Source organism: Corvus brachyrhynchos, unplaced genomic scaffold (assembly GCF_000691975.1).
Source record: "Corvus brachyrhynchos isolate BGI_N302 unplaced genomic scaffold, ASM69197v1 scaffold98, whole genome shotgun sequence".
Taxonomy (NCBI): Eukaryota; Metazoa; Chordata; class Aves; order Passeriformes; family Corvidae; genus Corvus; species Corvus brachyrhynchos.
In genome coordinates this window covers 86556-112140 of record NW_008239762.1, presented here as the reverse complement: position 1 = coordinate 112140, position 25585 = coordinate 86556, and the positions used below count along the sequence as shown (strand labels likewise).

General features: G+C 38.7%; 1 protein-coding gene across 4 annotated transcripts in view; it reads left to right on the top strand.

Moving 5' to 3' along the window:
- Window positions 1-25585, top strand: part of DIP2A (disco interacting protein 2 homolog A) — an 82888-nt gene that overhangs the window by 7199 nt on the left and 50104 nt on the right. For 3 of the 4 annotated variants that reach the window (XM_017742768.1, XM_017742767.1, XM_017742771.1), the window contains exons 2-4: window positions 17152-17223; window positions 18475-18566; window positions 25264-25383. The gene's annotated coding sequence lies outside the window, so the exon portion shown is untranslated. The remainder of the gene's footprint in view (window positions 1-17151; window positions 17224-18474; window positions 18567-25263; window positions 25384-25585) is intronic. The other variant, XM_017742770.1, reaches the window with a different exon arrangement.

Below are 25585 nucleotides of genomic sequence, written 5' to 3'. Positions count from 1 at the left end.
CTGCTTGATCGCAGCGCATGTCTCACAATCATGGATAACCTGGGAGATACTGTCCATGGTTAGATCCACCCCTCGGTCTCGTGCCCACTTATAGGTGGCATCTCTGCCCTGATGGCCTGAGACATCATGGGCCTGTCGAGCTAGAAACAACTCCCCCTGGTGTTGCCAGTCCAGATCTATCTGGGACACCTCTATTTTCGCACCTTCATCTATGTGTTCGTTGTTTTGGTGTTCTTCATTAGCCTGACTCTTGGAGCTATGGGCATCCGCATGACAGACTTTCACAGGTAGCTTCTCTACCCGAGTGGCAACGTCTTGCCATTCTTCAGCAGCCCAGACTGGTTTTCCTCTACGCTGCCAATTGGCCTCTTTCCCCCTTCCCAGAGCCACAGCCATGTGCTAACCAAACCAGGGTAGGCTAGACCACATGGTGCTGCTTAGTGAGGCTTCTATATTCAGCACACAAAAAATAGGTTACCCAGGAACTGTTACTTCTTTTTCACCCTTTCCTCTCAATTCCCTCAGGCCGCACATTGGGTACCAAGAGTCCTCTGAACCTTTCTGCATTGGGAGGGTAAAATAAATTGACCCATTTTCTTTTTCTTGCCGTGTCTGATGTGCTGGATGATCAGAGGAGATTTTTTTAATTCTCCCCTCTATTTTGGAAGGTAATGAGAAGCTGGTTAAGGGGCTCTTGTTGAGTTGAGGTAAAATATTAGCAACCATGTTAGAACAATGTTGCAGTGGAACAATACAATTGGCAATGGTTTTCATCTGTAATGTGCCTTCCCTTTTGCTCTCTTTCCTGCTCCCCCATCATACTAATTTTCCATCATTATTATTCTGCTGCCCCTCTCTCCCTTTTTTTCTTCCCTGCCTTCTGGAACATAGGAGGATAAGCAAGGTAACTAGTCTCAGCTGAGAGCATCCTTACACTTCTTACCTTTAGCTGTTTCTAATGAAACAATTTTGTGAGCAGTGAGGACCTGCAGAAGAACATCCAGTCTTATTTTGCTGGCTCTGGCTTCCAGCTTAAGCGTGATGGTGATGCACTTAAAGGCTTGCAGATAAAAGGACTAAATGTACTATTCCGTTACCTTTATCACTGTGAGGAAACAGAAGAATCTGAACCAGGAGAACTGGGAGTGCTAGGTCATCACCTTCCTTCCTTTCAAAGCAGAATTTCAAACTCAACCAGTTAGGTGGTTTGGGCTTTTTTTGGTTGTCTTCTGGATTTCTGCTGTAGTTAACAAGTGTTTAAATTAATCTCTTCCATGTGTTTGAGTAGAAATCTTGTTACTCTTTTCTATGTTGCTTTGGTAAGGAAAGTTAAAACCTGGTGAGGAACAAGAATATGATGGCAACCTGTACATTAAGAAAATTAAAGGAAATATATTTTCTTCCAGGTGCAAAAATAAGCATCCCTTAAAATTATAAATGCACGTTCATGAAGTAAATAGACCTTTATAAAATTAGCATTGAACACTATCCTATGTTCTACCTCCCTTTCGTTCCCCTAAACCTAAATTAAGCTCTGCCAATCTTGAGATCATGAATTGAGTTTTTCTTTTCCATTTCCTAGTTAAAATGCTGCTGGGGAGATTTTTTTCCTTTGGGTTAGCTTGGTTTTTTGAAAGGAATAGACTATTCTTCTGAAATGTGATTGGCTATGGCGTCTCATGGACTAAAGAAGGTGCCTGCTTGATGACATTTCATGCAGGTGAGTTATGGATGTATCATCCAGTTCTGTTACTGAAAGACGCACTTTAATATACCTGTATGCAAACGGAAACATGTCAGTCTCTCTTGATTACATAACAGTCATTTGGTTATTAAGAACCCTTAGACTTACCTTGGAATAAGTATCGAAGTATTTGACAGTTTCTTGGCACAAGGTTTGTAGCTCTTGAGGAAACGTGTCGTATTTGCCTGAGTTTTCTTGAAGTGATGATTGCAGACCCAAATTCAAAGATCATAGAATTGTTTAGGCTGGAAAAGACCTCTGAGCTCATGGAGTCCAACTGTTACCCCACCATGATGTGCAGTAAAATTGAGTGTATGATTTTCCTGTGCAAAGGTCAAACAAAGCATTTCTGCAATGCAGAATTCAGGGGACCAAGTTGAAATGTGTGACTGAATAATTAAAGCCTCCAAATCATCATCATATCCTTCTATCATTTTCTGACTGGTTTACTGTGACCTTTGTTCTTTCTCAAGCTGTTGTTTCCCCAGCAGTGCTCAACAGGACACAAAGATTTTAAACTTCTGTGGATTTTTGTTGTTGTTTTCCTGTGTGGAAACTTGTGCCTTGTAGCCGGTGTCTGCAATTTACAATTCAGTGAATAAAGAAGCAGCTCTTAATCTTTTATGTCTGTTGTTACCTTTTAAAGGTCAAGACGTTTCTGTTTGATTATCTCCGTGTACATCCCTTTAAGAACTTGAAGAGAATATCAACACCTGGTGCCAGTTGGGCCTCATCCCTCAACTGGCAGAGAGTTTTTGTTCAGTTCTGCTGGATGCCAGTGATGTCTGACAAAATTCTGCCTCCTGTAGGATTTGCTATTTATGGACACTGAAAAGTTACTAATAGCTGGTGTTGTGATATTATGAAGATAGAGGCAAATCATCTTTTTTTATGGCTTTTTGTTATAATTTACTGTGGCTCAAATTTTTAATAGTTTTTATTTTTCCTTTTCCCTACTTATAGCCAGATGGCCTCAGAGCTGGATTGGGTTGAGGGCAGAAGAGTAAAAGAGGGTGTCAGTACTTCAGCTTAGCTGCAAAATGAATTCATTCATTTTCATTCACCATTCAGCATCTGGCTGTGTCTGTACGGCTGTTCCTTCAATCTATCCTGGATCGAGCCTCAAATGAAACGTTGGACTTGCTGATTGTAGCAGCATTTTGTCCTAGAACTTGAAGTATGAAAGCACCCATAAATCATAATCAATATGTTTGTGTCCCACAGATGTGGGATTCATCAGATACAGGGAAAATACCAGCCAACTCAGCATTTTATCAAATAGTGTTTGAAAAGTTATTTGCTTATGGAGAAATGAAAACCTGTGTTGGGACGTGGTTTGGATATAACTAGAGGGGCTTCAGCTCCATATGTACCAGCTGCCTGTGTATTAAGGCAGAATTCTGTTGAAGTCCCACATTATGAGATTTCTGCCTTACATTATAAGGAGTAAGAAATGTTAAGAAAGTGCCAGAATGTGAGGTTGCAAAGAAAGCATGTCAGACAGGCCATATTGTGGAAGCCCAGGGTTTGGTAGGGTTAGGGAAAAGGTGTTGCGACCACTGGGGCAAAACGTTTGTTGGCAGTTATGTGTTGTCTAACAAAATTACTGAAGTTTCTCATTTCATGTTTGTGTATCATTTGTATTTGGTGGGAGTTACTTCAGCTTGCAAAGAATATTCACTGTTTTCAGAGATGGCAGCTCAGTAAAGATTTTTCCCTTCATTTTTCTTTCAGAAACAGTATTTGAGAAAAGCAAATTGAGGTGTGAGCATCTTTTCTAATTTTTTTGCCTGAGCTCTGATTTGCTAAGTAACAATCACTAAGAAGCTTAAACTTTATAAACTAGCTAGTTGAGGTTGTGTAGTACATGTTGTAGGAATTAAAAGGGGGACGCTCATTCTTGCTCTTTGCCTTTTTTTCTACTGCCCTTGGGTTAGATGTCCGTATAGTAAAGTGCATGACCTTGCAACTTCGTAACAGTCAAGCAGATGACCCCAGAGTCACTCCTGGCAGGAGCCTACAGGTCTTTTTCCCCACCTCCCCTCCCCCGCCTTGGTCTAGTGCAAGTATGTTAAGAGCTTCACTCTGGAGGTCCTCCCAGTTTGACTCGGCATAGTCTCCGTTGACTCCTGGGCTACACTTAACAGTGTACACAGAAACACCAGTGAGGTCAGGATTAGTTTGGTTGCTGTGGGTTTATGTATTTTTTTGCCATGTGTTTGTCTGCCTTGAGCAGTCTGGGAAACTGAGAAACAATGTATTCTGTGGTGGTCAGATCCAGAACCGTGACTGGACATATCAGTTTGAGCAGGAGTCAAGGTGATGGTCGGCATTGTTCCTGTGCTCACTTTCCATCTACAGCCTCCTTGTTAGAGAGGGTTTGGGTTATTTTTCATGAATAATTCGATAAACCAGTCTGTTTAAAAGCATTACTTATAGTAATCAACCAGTGTGATTGTGCTACAGATGAAGGAATATATTAAGGAAATGGGTATTTTTAAACAGGAAACTCTTCTGGTGAACTTAGTGGTTGGAGCAAATTACATCTGTGATTCTAGACTTTTCACAATTGTGAAGCCAGGATTAGATGTATCAGCAACTATTGCCTAAATAAACGCAAGGTTGTAGTTTTCTTCAGATTTGGGTTTTAGCAGATATTGACAGTGCTCTGATTTGATTTTTTCAATTTATCAGTGCCTGAGACTGACCATTAGCAAATGAGTCTCTTCCCTTCCTAGCAGAAGTTGTTTTCAGGTGGCCTTCAAAATGTTTAGATTCTGCTAATTGAGAGAAGAACTTCAGGTGCTGGGAATACCTGTAACAGAGGTGTTTACAGGAGGCAGGGGCTGCTCCAGAGACCATGGGATGAAGATCTGCAAAAGGTATCGCTATGGTTATTGCCCTTTCCTTTTTCAGTGAAACCGGTTTTTATTTGATTTTTACCTTATTGTTACTTACAATGTAAGTAACTTGTGGTACGGCCCCACAAAACTACAAAAACCTTCATTGACACGCATATTCTGTATTTGCTTGTAGCTTTGGCTCCATATTCTAATCTTAAATTACTGTTAAGATTATAAATCGTATTTTAAATTACAAAATGGCTATGTATAAATCCTTGTATATGTTACTTTCATCCTAGCAAGCTGTATGGGTCTTAAACTGTGAGATAAGTCTGTGTTGCAGTCGTAGCAGGGTAGTTGGGATGAGGTAATTACAGGCTAGTTTGAGGCAGAGGAGGAGTAGCAGAATGCTTAGTGAAACCAGAAAATGGTAGATAGTAGTAAGAAATAAATAGTCTTGTATTTCTATTTAAAATGGAAGCCATATAAATTAGATTTGACAAACTCAGTGGCTGAGTATGTACTTACATAACTGCTGTATTGCTGATCCTTCTTCCTGGCAGGACCAGCGTTCCCTGGTCTGCATCCAGAGGGAGAAAATGAAAAATCATTTTAAACATAGAAACTTGTGAGTAGCTAATAACTGACAACTTGTTCTTGTGATCATTACATGTTTTCTGTGCCCTACAGCACCTCGCTGCATCTTCCATGGGCAAGCTCTTGTATCAGGGTTGCTTGTACCATTTATTTGGGTTGTTCCCTTTTTGGGTTAGGCCCTTTTAGCCACTATTGTGCTACAAACAGGTAGATTTTTCCTCACTGTGGAAAGAGCCTTTTCTTGGTTTTATGCATTTCTGTCCAAAGTATTCAGCGCTAATAATAACCCCCAAGGTTTTTTGGAAGATTTTCCTTTCTTTAGTGAATATTTGTAAGTAGTGAACTGATAGACACTTTATACTTAACTTGGAGCTGTGCTCTGCAGGGCTTCAATCGCATGTTGGTGCATCTGGTGCAGTTTGGAAAGCCCAATAAACTGACTCATGACAAGAGGTAGCCTTGCTGTGTTCAAACAAGCAATGTTTTGACACTGCAAAATAAAGAGGTTCTGAATCAGAATGAGATAATTCCCTGGGGTGATTGAAGGGGACTGTGGGATAGACTGATTACTCATGCAGTACTGGTGTTATCAAAATTGTGTTCATCACATGAAATAGGTTCTCAGTGCCCTTTTAGAAGGGAAGCTATGAGCTGCAAAACTTGAGAACTTAATTTGTGGTCCTCATCAGTGGGTGTTGTATTTGGGAGACTGACTGCAGTAAAATTGTTACCTGATGCTGTGTAAAGAACATTGCCTAATTTTGGGGTAGGACGGTATAGCAGTTCATTTGAAGTTAACGTTGTTGTTTTGTAATTAGTAAAAGTATATTCAGCAAAACATGGTTTGGATTAATTTAATTAGAGATACTTCTGTAAGCACAATGCTTTTTACATTGCGACCAGGGGAGATAACCTGCCCCACCCCATCCCCCCTACCCAAACCCCCAAAAAATCATGGTGATATACTACCTTCAGATGATAAACCTGGTGATAGTGTAGTAACTTCTGCATGTTTGTCAGTTTGTAGACATTTTTAATAACAGTGAACTAATATGTATTTAGTGGAATTAAACCACTGGTGTTTCATGGTAAATGCCAGTGGGTTGCATTTTGAGACTGAGGAAAACTTAGGTTTAAAGGAAATTCAGTTGCCAACTTTATAGGAATTGGTGTTACGCCTTTGAGACTCATCTTCAGAATTTTTTACGTGTTTCAAGAAAGTTTCTGATGTCTGGGCTTTCACATGGCACTGCTGGAGAGTCTTGAATACATGAGTTTATTAGAGATTCTGAGCAGCACGTCCTTGACTGAGGGCTGTTGAAAGTGAGGCATAAACATAGAATCTGTAATTTGAAGGAAGAATGTTGCATTACTGCCTTTAACCTTCCATTAGTTTTTCAGTAGATCTTACTGGATCTTGACACCATGTTAATAACATTGCTGATTTCCAGCTTCTGCAGGAAGGGCCTTTACTAGAGGCTTTCATAGTTAGGTTTTTTATTGCTCACAACAGAGGAAGTAATAACAGGATCTTAAGGAAAATTTGCATGCAGAATTACTGACTTTGAAATTACTTTTTTCTTTCCCAACTGCAGTGACTTGTCGAATTTTTTAGGGATGTTGCATTAGGCTGACATGAACAGAATTTCTTGATTTCAGTCTTATTCTAGGGGTTTTCTAGAATCTTGGGGAGAGGGAACCATAGCAACTGTAAAAGCTTTCAATTTTAAATTTTTAAAGTTATCTTTCAGAATTTGGGAGCTAAAATTACCTTAAAAATGTATGAATAACTCAGTCAAGCTGTTGAAAGAGCACTTGAGCATCTAATAGAAATATATAAGAATTTGAAATTACTATCCACTTGTGTCAGGTTTAGAGTGTTTTAAAGCCATGGTTTATGGGTTAAGTCATGTACACTGGAAAAGTTGACAGGATAATTAAGGAAAACTAGAATGCCTGTGTTCCTGAGAGAAGCTAAACTTCTGGGGGAATGTCTAATTTCTGAAGCACTGGAGGATTTATCCATGCAGCTGTAGAGAATATAGGATTACTGGGATTCAGTGGTTTTCGTAAGACCAAAGCACATCCTAGGAAAACACATATAAAAATCAGAAAAGCTCTGCAATTTGGAGGTATTGGAAAGTTTAAAATTGCAGAATTTTGGCTGAAAAATAGAGCTGTTAAAAATGGTATGCCAAGACAGTGTTCTTGGGAAAGGAGTTGCATTTCCAAAAGCAAAATCTTGTTCAAATACATACTGATGTAGAGCTCTCTTACCAGATAGCTGGAGAGTCTTAATTTTTCCAGGAATAAAAATCAAAATGCTCATGAATTAATAGAAGTCATAGAAGTCATGGTAGAGAAGTGATTTTTTTCTTTTCCAGGTCTTAATCAAGACTGGAGAGAGAAGGACTGGGGAACTTGAGAAGCCTGGTCCAGATGAATGGGCAGAGGAAGTGAAACAGCATTTGTACAGGTCACATCAGCAGCTTCTGGACATTAGATTAACAGGAATTTAATTGATTTAAAATTCACAGCTGTTTATGAAATGCAGCAGAGCCATTAAAGTGTCTTCTGATCATCAGTTAAAATGAAGGGACTGATTATAGCTATTTGAAATCCTTAACTCTAAGAGTATCTGCATATTCTGTGTTAGCAATGTAGGGAGTTCTTTATGCCAGTCGAAAGTAGTGTAGATGCCTGACCAGGAACGGCTTTGTCTCAGGAATGTTTAAACCAATTACTCAAACAATTTAAATATGATTTGGGGTGTAAATTTAAAAAATGCTGGTGTATTCCATTTATTGCAGAAATTGTCTAAGTCTTGGTAATTGAAACAGTCACTGCCATAAGAAATGGAAAAAGCAAGCAGCCCTTTAGCATAATCCTTTGAAACTCACAGGTTTGCTGAAGTGGCTCTGGCCATTTTAATGTTTAATTAATTTTTTAATAATAAATAATAAACCACTGCAGTTTAGTGTGCTGCTTGTTAACAAAACCTTTCAATCATCTGAGAAAGTGCTTCTGTAGCACAGCATTTGGAAGGATAATGTCAATAGTGCTGAGGCTTTTGGAGACAAGTGTCAAAACCTATTGTGCTTTGAACTCAGTTTCATTGCTAATGAGTTTCTTGTATGGAGACTTTTATATTCATTCCAGTTGCCTCCATTTAAATGCAAGAGATCGAGTAAAAATCAACTTACCAGTAGCTTGCTTGATTCTGCATGTATCTTGAGACTATTTTAATGCAGTTTTATACAAGGTGAAAGCACATCTTTGAAGGTACTGACTTCCATGTGAATAGTAGCCTCTCTTCTTGGCTTTGGGTTTTTTGGGATTTTTTTGGCTTGGTTCAATTTTAAAGTTCTTGAGTGGTCCTGCTTTCTGTCCTGCATCTAGTCCCAAGCATCCAACAGGTTGTTGCTGCTTCATCAGGTTTCAGCACCAGCAAGAGGTGCTGCTGGTGATCTTGGAGGTAATTTGAAATAAATCCACGCTCAGACTAAATCTGAATTTAGGATTAGGTGACTTTTCATACTGTGACATGTCTGAATAAGACTGTTTTGAATATAAACAAGTACGGATTTTCTGGTTTAGGATGAAAAAGTTGAAACAGGTGGTGACTTCACCTTCACAAGTACTGCCAATCTGTGCCTTCATCCATGGCCTTCTGTTCATGAGCTCCTGCATTCTGAAGCCTTTTCTCTCTTGGCAAAAGAATTAAAAACCAAAACAGATACCTATTCAAGGTTCTGTTTATTAAACAATGTCTCTTCGGTGCACTGGATGAGTAAACAGGTCTTGTTGAAAAATAAATGTAGCCATGTAGATTTTCCCAGTACGTGCACGCGAGGGTCTTTGTTGGACTGAATGAATAAGCTTAAATCTGGTATTTTTGTAGTCCTGTATTTGTCTTTGTGATTGTAATAGTTTGTCTAAGCTTGCATTCTGGATACTCAGAGTGGTGTGTTAGTACTGGGTAGCATTGCATTGGTGGCTTTTTTGTACTGGGCTTCACTGTTAAGGCATCAAATATGTGAACTTTCCAAAGTTTGTAGCTTAATATTGTTTTAAGGGAATTGCTTGCAATCTTTTTATTTTAATGAAGAGATTCCAGGTGATTAAGTGATTAGTAATTACTTAATAGTGCTCAGTGTTAAGGAGCTGTGGTGGGAAGAGCTGCTTGTAATGGAAGAGCTTGAGGAAGGCAGAACTGTGTGGAGTCAAGTGGAAGAACTTTGGTGTTTTGTTGCTTCCTTGAAACTAGGTTTTGTTGAAACTTTTTGTTTAATTGAAGCTTTTTGTGTTGTGGGTTTTTGAGGGGCCTGGTGCAGAATGTGTCCTCAGCAGTTGTTTTTGGGGCATCCAAAAGGGAGCAGGTCCCTGTCTTCCCATTGCCATCCTGCCTCATGTATCCACGCCCTTTGCCTCCCTGCCTGTGTTTCTCACAGTTCTGCTGCTTCACCCCTACTCAGCCACTGTTACGATGGACAGTTTTCAGCACATTTAAGTGATCTTGCAACAGCATTGGCATTAATGACAGCACCAAAGCTGCACACCAGATTTGAGCTGAGCCCTCGATGAATCTCTATGGTGTGGACATGGAGAGATCACACATTAGAGAAGGAAAAGGAAAACCTCTGAAGTGAGTTGCCTGTCTGACATTCATGGTTGTTCTAGTCCAGATTTTTTGAAAACTTTACTGTATTTTTCTGTCTCCTGTCTGTTTCCCAGACTCAAAAAAGTAAGAAATGGGCCACCAAAAAAGAAGAGGTGTAATTTGGCAGGAAATAGATGAGCATATCCTAGGACAGGAGGAGGTAGGTCTGTGTGACTAGGGAAGACTTGAAAATCCAGCTTTTTTGCATGGACCAAAATCTTCTGCGAATAACTCCCATGGGGGAATCCTGGAAAAACATAGAGGTGTTGGAGTTAGTGATGTGATAGTAAGAAGCTGGAAATACTAGAAGTCACTATGAATTAATTGAAAAACAGTTGCATGATATGACCTTAACAAGGGAATTATAAATTATATTAATTATACCATCGTAATTGTAAATTATAATCTTTTGGTAATAGTGGGTATTATAACACTCATTCTGTAATAACTATAAATTGTAATTAATCACCTGGTTTAGTGGAAGGTGTGCCTGACCATAGAAGGGCATTGAAACTAGATGAGCTTTAAGGTTCCTTCTATCCAAACCATTTTCTGAGTCTATAAATGTGACCCCCTCCCAAATGGCAGCATTTTTAGTAGATTTCTCAGGTTTGGTCCAGTTAAAGGCACTTTATATTTCTTATGCAATTAACAATCAAATACTTCTTATCTTACAGTAGGATTAGTAAAGGTAAATAACCAAATAGCTTGGTAAGGACATTTAGAGGCAATGCCATCAAATATGTGGATACAGGACCAAAAGATGCAGGATGGAATCCGTATCCATATGCATATTTTGGGAAACAACAATTGCAAAGATTAAGGTACTGCCAACCTGTCTCTTCCAGATCATCATTAATGTTGGTAACTAAGGATATTTTACTGCAAAAGAGTATTTTTCAGGCTGTTGATTATGCGTATCACTGCCTGGGACATTATAGAAACATGTTTGGTTTGTACTGGAGTTGGTTCACCTTTTCTTCCTAACATGCTTTGTTCTTAAAAAGCCAATTCAAAAATTATTCTTGTGTTCAATGCTTTGTTGTGATAAAGATGCATTTCACAAGTAAGGTTTTAACAAACCTTACTTTACAGAAAATACCGCTGATGAGCCCCTGCCTTGGCAGCAACCTGGGACCAGCGTGTTATATTCAACCTCAAACAGGTGCTGGCTGGGGGCTTGAGCATCTGAGACTGCAGATACCAAACCTGGCTTTCCTCTGGCTGTTTTTAACCAGATAAACAACGAAAAAGGTGCAGTTGTCAGAAACCACAGAATCACAGAATGGGCCAGGTTGGAAGGGACCACAGCGAGTCATCTGCTCCAACCTCCTTGCTCTACATTTTGTTGCCAATGTTTTGTTCTTGCTGTTCAGGGAGAGCTCCAGTGCATCAGAAAATACACTTAAATAACTAGTGTTGCAACTGGAAATAAATTGTAAATAAGTTTAGCCACCACAGGGACCCATGCTGGGGCTTCCCAAGTGTGCAAGCACTGAACTGTTCTGGTGCTAATATGGATTGATGGTTTTTTTCTCCTGCCATGAGAGGGTGTTTGTCTGCACCAGCTGGCTTGCTTTGCTGCCTCCTTCTGTGAATAATTCAGCTGGTTTCTTTTTTTTTTCCAGTTTATCATTCTGTAGGTCAGCCAGGATCTCTGAATGATTCATCTGATTCTTTGTGATCATGTCAGATGACCTGTGTGCATCCAATATATTAGTGAGGTCTGATTTCTTAGTAAAATTATATTTTGTTATTTATGTAGCTTTAACATGAATACTGATGAAGCTGATTTTTTTTTTAGATATGCTAGCATTTTATTTTAAGAAGTCAATGTGTCTGCATTTACCATAAAATTTTGCCCAGTAGTCACACCCCCTGACCCCAGTTATTTCAAGATTAGCTGTAAATCTTTTCTCTAAAAGCATGGTTTTACAGTGCATGTGAGGGCATGGTAATGACGTGTCAGGAAACTAATCAAACCTGAAACCGAGACCTAGAAATCCATTGAAAAAGCTTCATAGTTTACAAATTGAAATAACTTGTGTATGGAGTAGACACTGCTGGTTACACGCCTTCTCTTTGTATGTTTTTAACATACTTTATGAATTTTGAATGTTGTGCTGCTGTTTGAGTGTTTTGGGGTTTGCTGGTGGGTTTTTCAATCATTTTCATGGTCTCATAAATGAGTTAGGTATTTCCATGGTCATGGATTTTTGAATCAGGCTGCTTCAGTCTTTAGCATGGTGCACCATGCCTAAATGGCACCTTTACTGTGATCTTTGTGGTTGCTACCAAAGTTTGAATATGAGCTTTTTGCAAGTAGTAAATATGAAGTGCTGTTGCCTGTAAAATATCTGTGGCTGATGGGATAAAACTTCTGGCATATTAGTGGAGGGAGGAGAAAAAAAAATCGATGTTGCTGGCATCCAAAAACACACCATAAAAATAAAGCTTCATGCCAGTTTAATAGTCTGAAGTATCTTCGTTGTGTTAATTAATCACTATGCCATATATAATGAGTCTGTGAAGGATGTGAAAGGAAAAGAAACTTTGCTTTGTAAAGGCTTTTCTTTATGATTTCCCCATACCTGGTTGTTTCTAGATTTGCATCTTTGGGGGCAGTTTTCATGGAATTTTTTGGGGATACCATAGAATGACTTGGTTCAGGCAATTATTTCTGGCCTCATTCATTATAGTGGTTGGTTACTACATGTCAGACAGTTATTCTACTTTGGTATTTTATCCTTGATGTATCTAGGAAGTGACAAACAGAAACTCTGAGTGTTTTCATTTCTATAGTACACTGAGATTTTGGTTGTTTTGAAATAGCATTTTCGTGATGGGGAACACATTGCATGTATACACCATTCTTTCTAAAGCTTTTCACTTTGGAATCTTACTAAAATAACTATGTCAGAGTATAATTTTTGGCTTGAATTTTAAAAGATCCTGTCCGTTGATCTTCCTGACCAATCCTAGTCTGGTTTTTTCCAACTTCTTTTGTTGGCTTTTGTGGAAGTAGACAGTACATTCCCTATGGGCCAGAGGATTCTCATTCCTTCCTCCCCATGCGTGTAGCTTTCCTCAGCTTTTTAAAGGGGATGGCAACGTTACTGATCTCCATCATAATGAGAACTGGGAGCGATACTTGGTGTGATAGATGTTGTTCACCCGCAGGTGTACATATAGCTGGCATCTGTCAGTCTGTGTCTGTGTTCTGCAGGGAGTTCCAACAGCATAGAAGGGAAGTGGTAGAGTTGGAGCTTTTCCTGTCTCCCTGTGGACCAAGCTTAAGGATTTACTGCAGCAGTGGAAGAACAATTCATTCATTCGGCTTAACTGAGAAACTGCTGCTAAGGCTGCTTTTGTGATCCAGTTATTTAACCTTCTTTTGTGCTGTCAAATGCTGACTCCTGGCAGATGAAGCAAATAAGTGTTTAAACCAGGCAGTTCCAGAGTTTAAAAGGAGCAGTTTTTGCTTCTCCCTACATACACACACAGTTCACAAGTGTGGGTTGTACAAAACAGAATGACCTGGAATGCACTGACTTTGCACATCCTCTCTGAACTGTAGGATTCACCCACCTTGGCTTTTTAAAGTTGTAAAATATAAGTGGTGCCTTTGTCCTGCAACTGCTTTGAAACTTCAATGTGAAAAGCTGATATGTAAATATCAGAATTTTCTTATTCTAATTTCAAATTTTCTTATTCTAAATGTTACTTTGCATTGCTTTGCCAATTGCAAAATTTCTAATGGCTCGATTAAACTAAATTTATTCGTTTTGATAATGCCTTCTATAATTGATTAGGCAATTAATGGTATTGTAAAATATAGTCCCACTGTGTAATTGTGAACTAAGTGGAAGACAAATCTTTTGGTATTAACATATTGGTCAAATTCCTTCCCTTTCTATCATTAAGATACATACAAATAGCTAGTCAGTATTTGCTTAGTGTCTAGAACTTGGTGTTTAAATGATTCTGTTGTATGTGCAAAAGTTTAATGAAATTCTGTATTTATATAGTTGTAGATCTCCATGCTGCCACTTTTACACCAGACAGGTTTTGTGCTTTGATAACTTAAATTCCCTCAAAGGGATGCAAGTCCTGCTGCAAATTAAGAATTACTGGTAACATACATTTTCAGTGAAGTCTTGCTAAACTTCTAATACTGTTTCAAAGGCATTGTGATGCTCTCAGGATGTTTCAAATAGGATCTTTGAAATAGGATTTCTAATGGTTTAGTCAAATGCATCACCATATGAAATGATCAGATGTCATTTCCATTTTAAATAGATTCCTGTAATATGAAAGATTCCAATCAAGATGTTTTCACACTTCACTTAGCTCATCATATGCAAACTAAATTAAGATATCAGTCGACCTACCAGATGTGGTAGGCACAGACCTACCAGAGCCCATATCTCAGGGATGGCAGCAAGTGTTGATAGCTGTATAGTTTGGAGATCCAAAACTTTCTTTAATTTCAAGTAATAATTTTCATCTTTTAGTTCCTTTATTGCCTGTTGATCAGTTTGGCTTTTTGCCTGATTTACACCAGTGTAGTGTCTGGGAGAACATGTAACAAGTAACCACGGCTTGGAATAGGTACTAGTAGTAAGTTTGGAGGAGTTGGTCTGGTTCCCAAATTTAGGTGGTGATTAAAGCTTGTGGGTTAAGTAAAAATGATTGTGAACTGTCATGGGCAGAATCTTTTGGTGGCACACCTGTGTGTGTCCCAGCTTGAAGCTCACAGGTGTGCAATGGAGAAATTATGTCCTAAACAACTTCCAGTTTTCTTTAGACTTTTTAATTTCTGCCTTTTTTTATTAATCTTCTGCCATATTTTCCAATGGTTTTATAGTTTATCTTAAAAGATATGTATTTTGATCTTTGGTTCATCTTCAGGGACTTTTTTAAACAAAGTTGTGTAAGACGTAGAATTAGCAATGATGTCTGCTGAATTGATTCTTCCACCTCCACCAACTTTTCAAATACAGTGACAGCCTATCCCAGAAACACAGGGGATGTGCTTTAAATACTTCCACAGATGACATGTGAATTTTGTTTTAGACTGGAAGTTGCCTGCCTTTCCAAACCACCCAGGAGCCACCTCTGCAGGCAGAAGCCAATGTTCATGCTCTTGACTTTATCCTGAAGGAACTGGCAAAGCTTTCTGCAGTGATTTGCCAAGGTGATGGACCTGCAATTGTGACTGTGCTTACCAAACAGTGCAGTTCTTAAAGGTTTCATCTTGCAGAGCTGATCCAGTGGTTAGGTTCATCCACGTTTAATGCACAGTTGGCTCATTTAGAAATGTCTCTGCTCTTGACCTCTGCAAACTGGGGACCAGGAGCCATTTCCATATCTTTAGCAAGTGCCAGGCTCTCACAGATCCATTCTCAGCTCTATTTAGTGAATTTGGCATTAAAATTTTGTTAGGTCTAGTGCTAACATGGTGGAATAGAACCATGCCTGGGCAGAATGAGGGTAACTACCTGACAGATTCTTATGTGCACTAATGATGAATACATTTTTATAGGTCATTTTAAGAAATGCTAACACTTTCATCTCTGTCTAGATTAATTTTCTTGGCACCTCTGACATATTTTACAATATATATTTTACAATACTTCAGATATTTCAAGTAAAGATCTCTTCCAAACAGAGCTCTAACAGCTCAGCCCAGTGTCTGGCTTTATGCAGGCTTCCCAGCTGCTTTGCGGAGGCCGAGGAACCTCAGATTGCTTTTGTGTAATCCAGTAACGCAGGAGAAAGTGAGGCTAAATGACAGCAGCTGTGGCCCTGGCATACCAGATGTGGCAAAGCGGCTCTTTTTGGAAGAAATGAGGGATCACAAAAAGCCCATATGATGGGTTAATCCCCCTGAGGCTCTGGGGGCAAGGGGGGAGCAGTTGTCAGGAAGAGCCCACCCCCAGGCTTTGGAGAAAGGAACAAAGCCCAGCTTGGCTGGGCAGCACAGCCTAACCTGCCGTGGCACTGCAGAAGGTGACAGAGATGCTTTTGACTTTGTCCTTTGCTTAACCTCATTCAAGGAAAGTCCTTCAAGTCAGCATTCAAGCAAAATCAAAGAATTTCCAAGTGCAGCAAGATGCCAGCATGTGAAGTACTCTGGTTTAAATGGGACACTCTGTTCAACCTTGCCTTTTGATCAATGCTTCCATGGCTTACCTGTGCAGCTGGGTGGTACCTGGCAGAGGCTGAACTGTGCAAAGGGTTGGGATAATGATTATGTGGAGCATTTATGAAGCTGTGAAAATTGATGTCTTCACTAAGCTTACAGTACAGCACATTTGTGTAAGGCACAGTTTTGATCCTTAAAGAATTTGCTGAGCTTTAATCTTACAAATTACTTCTGGTTTTAAAAAAACCTGTTCTTCTTACTGATGCTGCTTGTCTGTTGGACAGGTTTTTTTTTTTCTCCATAACTGAAAATTATGCATCTCTTCTGATATCCTTTTCCTTTTTTCACAAAAAGTGTAGTTTGTCATTTTGTCCATCTATTCCTAGGCAGACAAATGTGCTTGGGTATTTGTGATGCTTTGTTTTGCTTTGATCTCGTTCTCATTTTGATATAATAATTTTATATATATATATATAGATAGATAGATATATAGATATATTATATTTCTGTGTATTTCTTCTACTAATTTTTTTTCTGCTCAAGAAAAATGGTAATTTCTGTCTTGTGTCCAAATTTTATATATAATATTTACATGGGTTTATGAAGAAAAAGAGGCGGATTGCATTTTGAAATACCTGCAATAATTGAAGCACTCCAGGATGTGCATTTGTTTTTCTTACCTGTTTTGAACAATGTCTTTGAACTCCCATTGCTTGTTTTGGTGGAGTGTCAATAGCTTTAAATGATGCATATTCACTTAGATGAAGGTTGGGGATGGTAGAATGAAGTGTCTTTGTGTCTGTTAGTGTTCTCTGATACAGGGGTGAGGTGGATATTTGAGGAAATGGAGAATATTAAGCAAAAAATTAGATGCCGCCCTTATGGATTAAGGAAAGTACTTGAGAATCATTTTAAAATACAGAGTAAGAACTTTTCTGTGTAAAATCTGACTGAGTAAAAGGTGTTCTACCTGGACAGAGGTAGACCGAATCCAAATATATAATTAATGCCTTTTTTTGGTTGGTTTTTCCCTGCATAGTTTGCTTTGTTAAACTCTTTCACCTGACAGAATGTGAATGTTGCTGACGGAATGTGCTTGATGCAAAGATTTAAATGTAGAATTTCCAAACAACATGTATTTATTTCTTCTTTTCTTTAGGAGACATCACTCAGAAAGGATATGAAAAGAAGAGGGCAAAGCTATTAGCACGGTACATACCACTAATTCAAGGTGAGAAACTGCATGGAAGTTACACTTTTGTGCCAAATCTGTGAAAATACAAAATGGAAAAGTTCTCACTAAATAGACTGGATGAATTATAATAGTGTGTGGTATGGCATCTAACCAGCAGTGGGAAATGGCTGTCACAGAGAAGTGCAGAGCAATGTAAAAGCCTGAAATACAGGGGTTTTTTTTATATAGTTTTATATAAAATGTTAAATGGTAACATTTTTGTCAGCAAACTTCAGTTTGACACCTGCATCTGAGACTTTAAGATAACTTTAGAAATGAGTTATTACTAAAAGCAAGTTGGCTGCTTTCATTCGATGAAAATGCTCAGTAGCCATCACTCTCATGCTTTAATGTGCTGGTTTTTTGCATTCGCCCTGTGCCTCACCCCATTTCCACACACCTCCTCACCCTCTCTGTTTCTTCAAAGTACTGACTTTTTTATTATAAACTATTATTTCTGAAGCTGGTTATTATCAGAATTCATCATCCACAGCCAAAACCCCAAGTGCCCAACTTTTTTTTAATTTATTTTTTTACTAGGACACTGAAATCACTCAGGGTTAGGGCTGTTCTGCTGCCACTGAGCTTTGGTATTCTATAATCCCCCAATTTTCCGTATCTTGACAGATTTTAAGATAAGGAAAAATGAGAAGAAAACCAAGGTGAGTGGAAGCAATAATGAGGCACTGTAAACTGAGACAGTGTTGAACAGTCAGAATGTTATCTGATGTTTCATCATGCGGGTTCTTAGCAAAGGTTTCTTTTTTGTGGCTTTGGTTTTTATTTGGGTTTGGGTTTTTTTTTAAGAACAGATGTAAGTTTTCCCTTAGCAAATTTATAATCTCTGTAGGCCAAGCAGAACCAAACTCATCTCTTTAAAATGGCTCATTCCTTGCAAAGAAGCAGTTTGGATTTTTAGGATGACTTTGACAGTCAGCAGCAAGCTCTAGCCTCACCTGCCACATCTTCTCCTCCTTACGCCATTTTTCTGGAAAGAACTGTCTCAGTTTTCTGTTCAAAGTACCCTGTCCTCTAACTCAGCTTAGTTAAAGATTCTGAGACCAGGCAAGGTATGGATTTTGGCTGAGCATTTACAATTATTAGAAATATTCTGTCAATGCACTTTGATTAGAAAGTCATGTCTTTGGATTTCTGTCTCTTGTTTAATCTCTGATCACCTTTGATTTACTCTGCCTTCACTCCTTTCTATTGGCAGTGGAGTTTTACTTTATATTTTTTTCTTCTCAGCTCTCAGAAGGCTGTTTGCGCAAATATTCAAGTACTGAGGTCTCAAACATAGCTTAGACAACTCCAGTATTTGGTCTGCCATACTTGTTAAAGTAAGTTTAGATTTTCAGCTGCTTAAAGATTTTTCTCCTTGTTCAGCCATATTTTCGCTAATCGCCTTAAGCAATAGTTTAATGAGTCAGTGAATCCTGTGGTTTGTCCTACTTGCTTGATACCACATTTTCTAAGCAATACCAGATTACCTGATTTTTGTTTTTTACGATTCTGCCTAGTTTAGCATTAAGCTGACAGGAATCTAGCTTTAATACGCTAAAAAAAATGAATAGGCTGTCTGCCTCTGAGCACAAAGAATGATGGTCTGGCAAAAAGATAAAATTTGCTTAAAACATGAAGCTAACTGCCTGTTTCAGTTTCCTGACATATGTTCCATTAACCCAGTTCTAGCTTGGAATTTGCTTAATTGACACAGCTTCAGCATGGCTCAGAATAGTGTGTGGGAGTCCCAAAGGCTTTGAGCGTGCAGAAATTTTTTTATCATTAACAATTTAATTGCAGCATTCCTGGTAGGATTCATAAGGTTCATTATCCATCAAGGTTTTGCAGACTGATGAATGTCAGCATTTTACATTTGATGAGTTCTTACTCTATGATTTGACCATCCCCAGGACCCCTGTCTTTTTACAGCTTTATGTCTTACAAGTGTACTTGCATGCTCATAGGTTTGATTTCTGGAAGTTTAACTTTCTATGTTACACCTCATCAACTGCCACCTACAAACTGATCATGTGTAAGCTCCTGCTCTTTCAATACCATGTAAAATGGGTTGGGCTGTGTTTTGCTGCACTCTGTAGCTGAATCTGTGGGGAGCCAGATCGTTACCCAGACAGTGTTAAACAACCCTGCAGAGGGTTTGGTGAGCAAGACAGAAGTGGCTGCAAAGCATATTGTCAATTAGCAGGAAAATTAAGCAGAACATCTTGTGATTCAAGAGTCTCATTCTTGTAGATTGTTTTGTGTTCTAAAATTCTAAATCTGCATTGATGAAGAATTAGTGGAAATGTAAAGATTTTGCTTACAACCATAAAACTGTGTAGTTATGTGGAAATACTAACTAGAATGAGTTATTTTTCACTGGTCCAACCAAATGCACTGTGCAAAATCAAAAACAAGTGTTGAGTAATAGCAAGCATTAAACAGTAATTAATTATTTTAATGAAGTAATATTTAACAGTCAGTAATTGGTTTCCTCAGTCAACCTCTGCATGCAAATTACAGATAAAACTCTGAGGAAATAATTAATTATATCTGTAGGCAACCAGGCATGCTGCATGGTGAAGCTTCTGAGTGATGGATAACATCAGATACATGGCAGAGGGTGATTTTGAATCTGGGTAGAGCTGGAGTGTAAAAACATTCAGAAATAATGATAAAATATAGCATTTACAGTGAGTATCCTGTCCTGATGGGCAGGTGATGGTCTTAAGCTTCCTAACACCTCAAATAAAACTCTTGCCTTGTGATAGTTGTTTCCTGATTATCCTGATTTCTTACTGATCTTTTTACAGTGTTACTGGTTATTTTTAAGTTGCCTCTTCTGCTGTGTAAGGTTGCAACTGCAGTTAGTGTCCTGGTGCTGCTTTACAGAGCAGTCCTTGGAAATTATTTCACTAGATTTAGTTAGTGCTAGATAAACACCTTGGTGAGTGACTTCATTTCTCCTCTGGTGTCAGAGTGATTCCACTCTAATTAAATTTTTTTTCTTTTATTGTTTTCTTCTCTTTTCTTTCTTAGTGCTTCTGCTCCAGCAAAATTGAAATGTTACTATTTTCAAATTTTCATTTTAAAGGAAAATGATGATAGAACCTCCTCTAGTTTTCATTGAGGCTGGCATGTCCCATACTTCTATTTTTCTTACGTTTTCATAGTTTTATGTCTCTGAAAAATGTTTCTGCTGCTGCCAGGAATAATATACTTTCTATTCCTGGCTGGACCAGGTGATCGTCAAGGTCCCTTCAACCTGGATTGCTCTGTGATTCTGTATAACTGTGATTTTTGTTTTTACTTCTTTGTGGGTACTTCAGCCATTCATTCAGTTAGAGTGGGATGAGTTTTACATGCCCTATAGCACTTTGTACCTCTAGTTCCATTTTAAGGAGTGTGCAACTTACTCTGGTGTCTTGGAGTCTACAAAAGCTTTATAGTTTCTGATAGTTTATAGGAAAAACATGTAAGTACCTTTCTTGATGCTATGGGGTTAAAACTCCTACTTTATACTATGGGTATAACAGCTATGATCAAAGTACGTCCAAATTTTAATTGGCTAATTTGGTTGGATCTTGGTGTAATTGGTTTGAATGAGGTATGTGAAAATGTAATGTGTTCACATGGGCAAGTTGAAAAAGCAGTTTATAGCTTCATTGCTCACAGTTTCTCCAAAGATCAAGAGATTGCAATTCTGTGCCTTTTCATGAAATTCAGTGTACATCCTTTTGCATTAGGAGTGCTGGGCTGCTTGTGAAGCACCTCTTGAACTGCTGCTTAAAATGGACTATTATTTTGAGAAATTAAAGTTCTAGCTAATGCCAGGTAGGTCTTCTGCTTACCAGTCTGTCATAGTGTCTAAATAAGTGTGTCTCTTGCTTGTGGGAATTTTCTTTGAGATGGTTTAGTCAGTGTTTGGATTCTCTGAGTTGGATCCAAATCCTGGCTTGTATTTGGTTCATTGAATTTATAACAAGTGTATTCTATGCTTTTGTATTCTTTGCTGCTGTTTTATGCTTCCTTGAATGGAAAGTGTTAATGCCCTTAAAATAGTTTCATAGGCTTCAAGTGGAAGCTTATGAGCTGGAATTTACTTCCTTGAGTAGAGGAGAATGTTACAGAATCATGGAAGACTGTCAAACAGTGCATGTGTATGATGCCTTTTGTTATCATTATTATTTTTAATCTCTTGAACTTCTAATACCTTATTCTGGGTAATAAATTACATTGGGTAGACCCTTATTCAGTCCCTCTGATCTGGAAGGTGTGAATACTTCGTTTTGGATCTTGAAGACAAAAGTGTGTACAGCAGGTAATATGTTCTAGGATGGGTTATGACAGTAAAGAATGGTAACATTGAACTGTGAACATGAGTGAGGACTGGATAGTCAGTAATTGACCCAGAGCCAGACCTCCACTTTTTGGATTTTCCACCTTGTCATACCCCTTTTCCTGTCTTTTTGTGCTTTGAACCTGGCTGCTGTCATTTGTTCCTTTCTTATTTACAGACTCAGTTCAATAGCTGCAGAAAGATTTGATAATGTACAAAGAGTCTGGAGTTTCTTCTTTGGCCTCCCTCTTCCCCTCTCCTCTCTACAGAGCTCTTTAATACATTATGTTTTGAAAATCTGATCTTTACCTACCTGATGTCTTTAGCTGTGCATCCTCCCCAGTGATGCCAGCAGAGAATCTTCTGGTCCTGGCACCTCTTCACTGCTCTTATAGTAAAATCATTTTTGCTTGTAAAAATGAAAATGGCTAGAAATGCCAGTATTAGTCTTGATTCTCCAGTGCTTGTGGATGGACAAATACAGTAATAATTCAAATATTAGCTTTAATTTCATTCTGTAGAAGCAAATTGTTCAGTTAGTTGGAACAAGCAGCCTCTTTAAGATGACTTCATTCTTGCTAGCTTTGGGTAAGTTAAAAACGGACAAGATGCAGTGGTAGTGGATCAAGTGCCTTTAGTATATGTCTTTTCACATGTTATTTTGTAAAGGCTTTGGTGTGAGTGGAAGTTTGTGTAGCCTAATTACGCATCTGCTTTTGCTGAAGGCTAAGTTAGTGATTTGCGTACTAGGAGAATAAATGAACAAACTCACCAAGCTTGTGGAACGATTTTACTGGCGCACAGTTGTGTAGCCTAAGAGTCAGATGCACTACCTTACTATTTTTACCAAAAAATGATGTTTTTCAGATTCATTGGTTGTATTTTTGCACTAGGATATGAAACCTTCTTTGAGAAAGCAAGAAGGGAGACTTAATCTGAAGAAACTGAGTTGTGGTGTCTAACAGTGCCAAGGATTTCATACTTCATCCTAATTTAAAGGAAACTTGTGAGAATCATTGATACATACTTCATCACAATAACTCTGATTCACAAAAAAATGATCTTAGTCTTGGGAGGAGGAGAGTGTTCTGGTTTTGGAGTTGGTCATGCCACTCCTATTGTTATATGTGGTTACTTCTTCCCTGCTCCTCCTGCCCCCAGTACTGGTGTGGCCAAACAGCAGTGCTGGGATTGCATGTGACTCAGGACATCCCACATGCAGGTTGTCATCTGCTGATGGATTATACACAGTTAGCTCATTATCCAGATTATTTTCCTCTCACAGGGGATCACAAAGTGGAAAAGAGGCTCTTACAAGTCCTGATCTCAAGGCTCTGTAGTTACTACAAGACTGCAAATGGGAAGAGTAAGGAATTGGGAAGAACAGCAATCTATTTTTCTGCTTACAACTAACAACTCTCCTGGAGGAAAAGAAATGGCACACAAAAAAACCCTTCTGGTTTTCTTTTGTTATCTTTTTCGCCCAAGGTTTCTTTTAACAAGATCACGCCAAAATTATGTAGATAAGCTGTTTTCTGAAAATTTCACAAGCAGTTTTAGTTGAGGGACCCTCCCAGCCCAGCTGCCTGTTCTCTTTTGTACCATCATAGTTACCGTGTTATCCCTTTGCGTTGGCTGTTTGCTTGGCTCAGGCTTAAGGAGATGACTTGCCTCAATCTTTTTAACAAAATCTAAAGTTGTTGTTTATTGTTTCCAGATCAACAAATCCCCCATGACTGTTGAACTGTGGTTATAGAAAACTTGTGTTCAAATGAAATGTGGAATAGAATTCTGTAGTGTTTTCACCACTCTATCAGATCTGTTGAATCAATTCAGTTGGAAGGTGACATTTGTTTTTCTCTTACAAACAGAATTCTGCTTAAGTGTTTCAAGGAATGTTAGGTCTGTATATTGGTAAGCACATGTTCTGTTCTGCTCCATTGAGGACACTTTAGTTTCTTTGCTGGGCTGTCTCCATTTATCCCATTGGAAAATGCAGTTGATGTTAGATATTCTGTCATCTGCTTTAAAGGCTTTACTTTTGGAAAATAGGAAAAACTAGGTGAAAATGTGTTCGTTCTTTATCACAGATTGTAAAAGAGAGGAGCATATCTCTGGAGTTGGACTAATTTCTAAAAACTTAGATCTGTGTGATTTATTAAATGTTCCTTTGTTTTTCTATTATTTAGCCTCATTTTTCCCACAGACACACACACACACACACACACACACACACACCCCCCCAACCCATGTCTAGCTCAAGGTTGCCTTTTCAACATCCAGAGGCATTCACTGTTAGCTGCAAAGGGGATGGGAAGGGGATTATGGAGTGCATTCATCCAAAGGTCTTAACACATACCCAAGAAAGCTGGTATATAGTAACTTGTCTTGTCCTGAAGATGATAAAACACCTTCCCTAAGGATATTGTATTTAAATAGAGTATTTGAAAGTTCTTGTTCATCAATTGAGGTAGAACTGGGATACTTAATCCAATTACACTCCTAATGTAAAGACTGTATCTTACTGAAAGGTCTTCATTAAAATGTCTTATAATTGCTAGATTTGTTAGTAATTGCCAATTTCTTTCCTGGTACTCACTTTGTAACAAAGGGGACGGAACAGAAACCCCATGAGAGAGAGAGAGGAACCTTTTCATACTTGTTAAAGTAAGATCTTTGCTTGCAAAGGAACTGGCCCAGATTCCTCTGGAATGATGTCTTCAGTTCAGTGGGAGCTGCTTTCAGTAAATATTTGCATTTTGAGAATGTGGTTTTCAAATACGTTGTTTCCAAAACTTGTTATTTTCAAAAGACTTGGGGGCAGGTAGGAAAGCAGAAGCTCTTTAAGGGAAGGAAGGAGTGAAATGAAAGATATACTCGGCCCTGTGTGGTACAAGGGCTGAGTAAATATAGTGAACTTGATGCAGCAGGTCTTACGTGGCTGAAGAAAGTTTATTTTAAAATACAGCACTAAGCTAATTTTGTATTAGGATTGTGCAAAAACCCTTCCAACTGCATTAGAATTTTTACATTACATGTATAAGTTTGTAAAAAAATTGCAAATGGAAGTTCCTAGTCCAAATTTATGTAGTCTTTGATGGATCAAGAGCCAGCAGGGAGTCTCCTCATTTCGGGGACCAGGAAGTGATAGTAGATATTTAATGGCTACTGTCCACCCCCTTGATTTTTCTTCCTGTTGTGCTACAATGTAAAATTGAGATTCATCTTCTTGAACATTAGCCAGCCTAAACATAAGCAACTGCTCTAGGTTATCTAGAGTGCTGTTCTAATCAGGTGCAGAGCAAACAGCTAGAGAATGGTTCAGTTCCTCTTATTTTTGTTACCCTCTATGGGGCTGGGAAGGTCTGTCATCATTTCAGGAGTATACGAAGCACGCAGCCAACCTAGACTACAGCAGGAGCTTTTAGACAGCTGAAGCTGATAGTAATTCTGCCTTAATATCTACAAAGGTTTTATTAGAGAATTGCAGCATTTTTGTAAAATGTGAATCTTCTGAGTATTGCTGTGTTAAATGGGCATAGATTAAATTGAATTAAAATACAGGTAGAAGATGAGCTGTTTCTAAAGCTACTGTCTTGCACCAGTTGAACTTGTGAGTAAGTGTTGAGGGTGGTCATGGGGAGCATGATGTTATATTTGCAAAGCTGAGTTTGTACTAAAATGAAACTGTGTTTCAGGTGTGGATCCATCCCTGCAAGCAGAGAACAGAGTGTCCGGCTCTTCCCAAGCCACTGCTGCAGTATCAAAACAGCAGAAATCCCGATCCACTAACTCGAGGGATGAGCGCTTCCGATCCGGTAAGGGACAGAGATGTAGCTGAGGCATCACGTGTCCTAAGAGGAAAAGTATACCTGTAAAATGGTACCCGCACCTACATAGAAAGCTGGAAGTGCTTTGGAAGAAGGGAACAGATAATGAATGTCTTTCAAGTATCTTTTTGTTTCGATGCATGAGTGGTTTTGTTTGAATCCAGCCTGGAGGAAATGCTAGAAGGGAAAG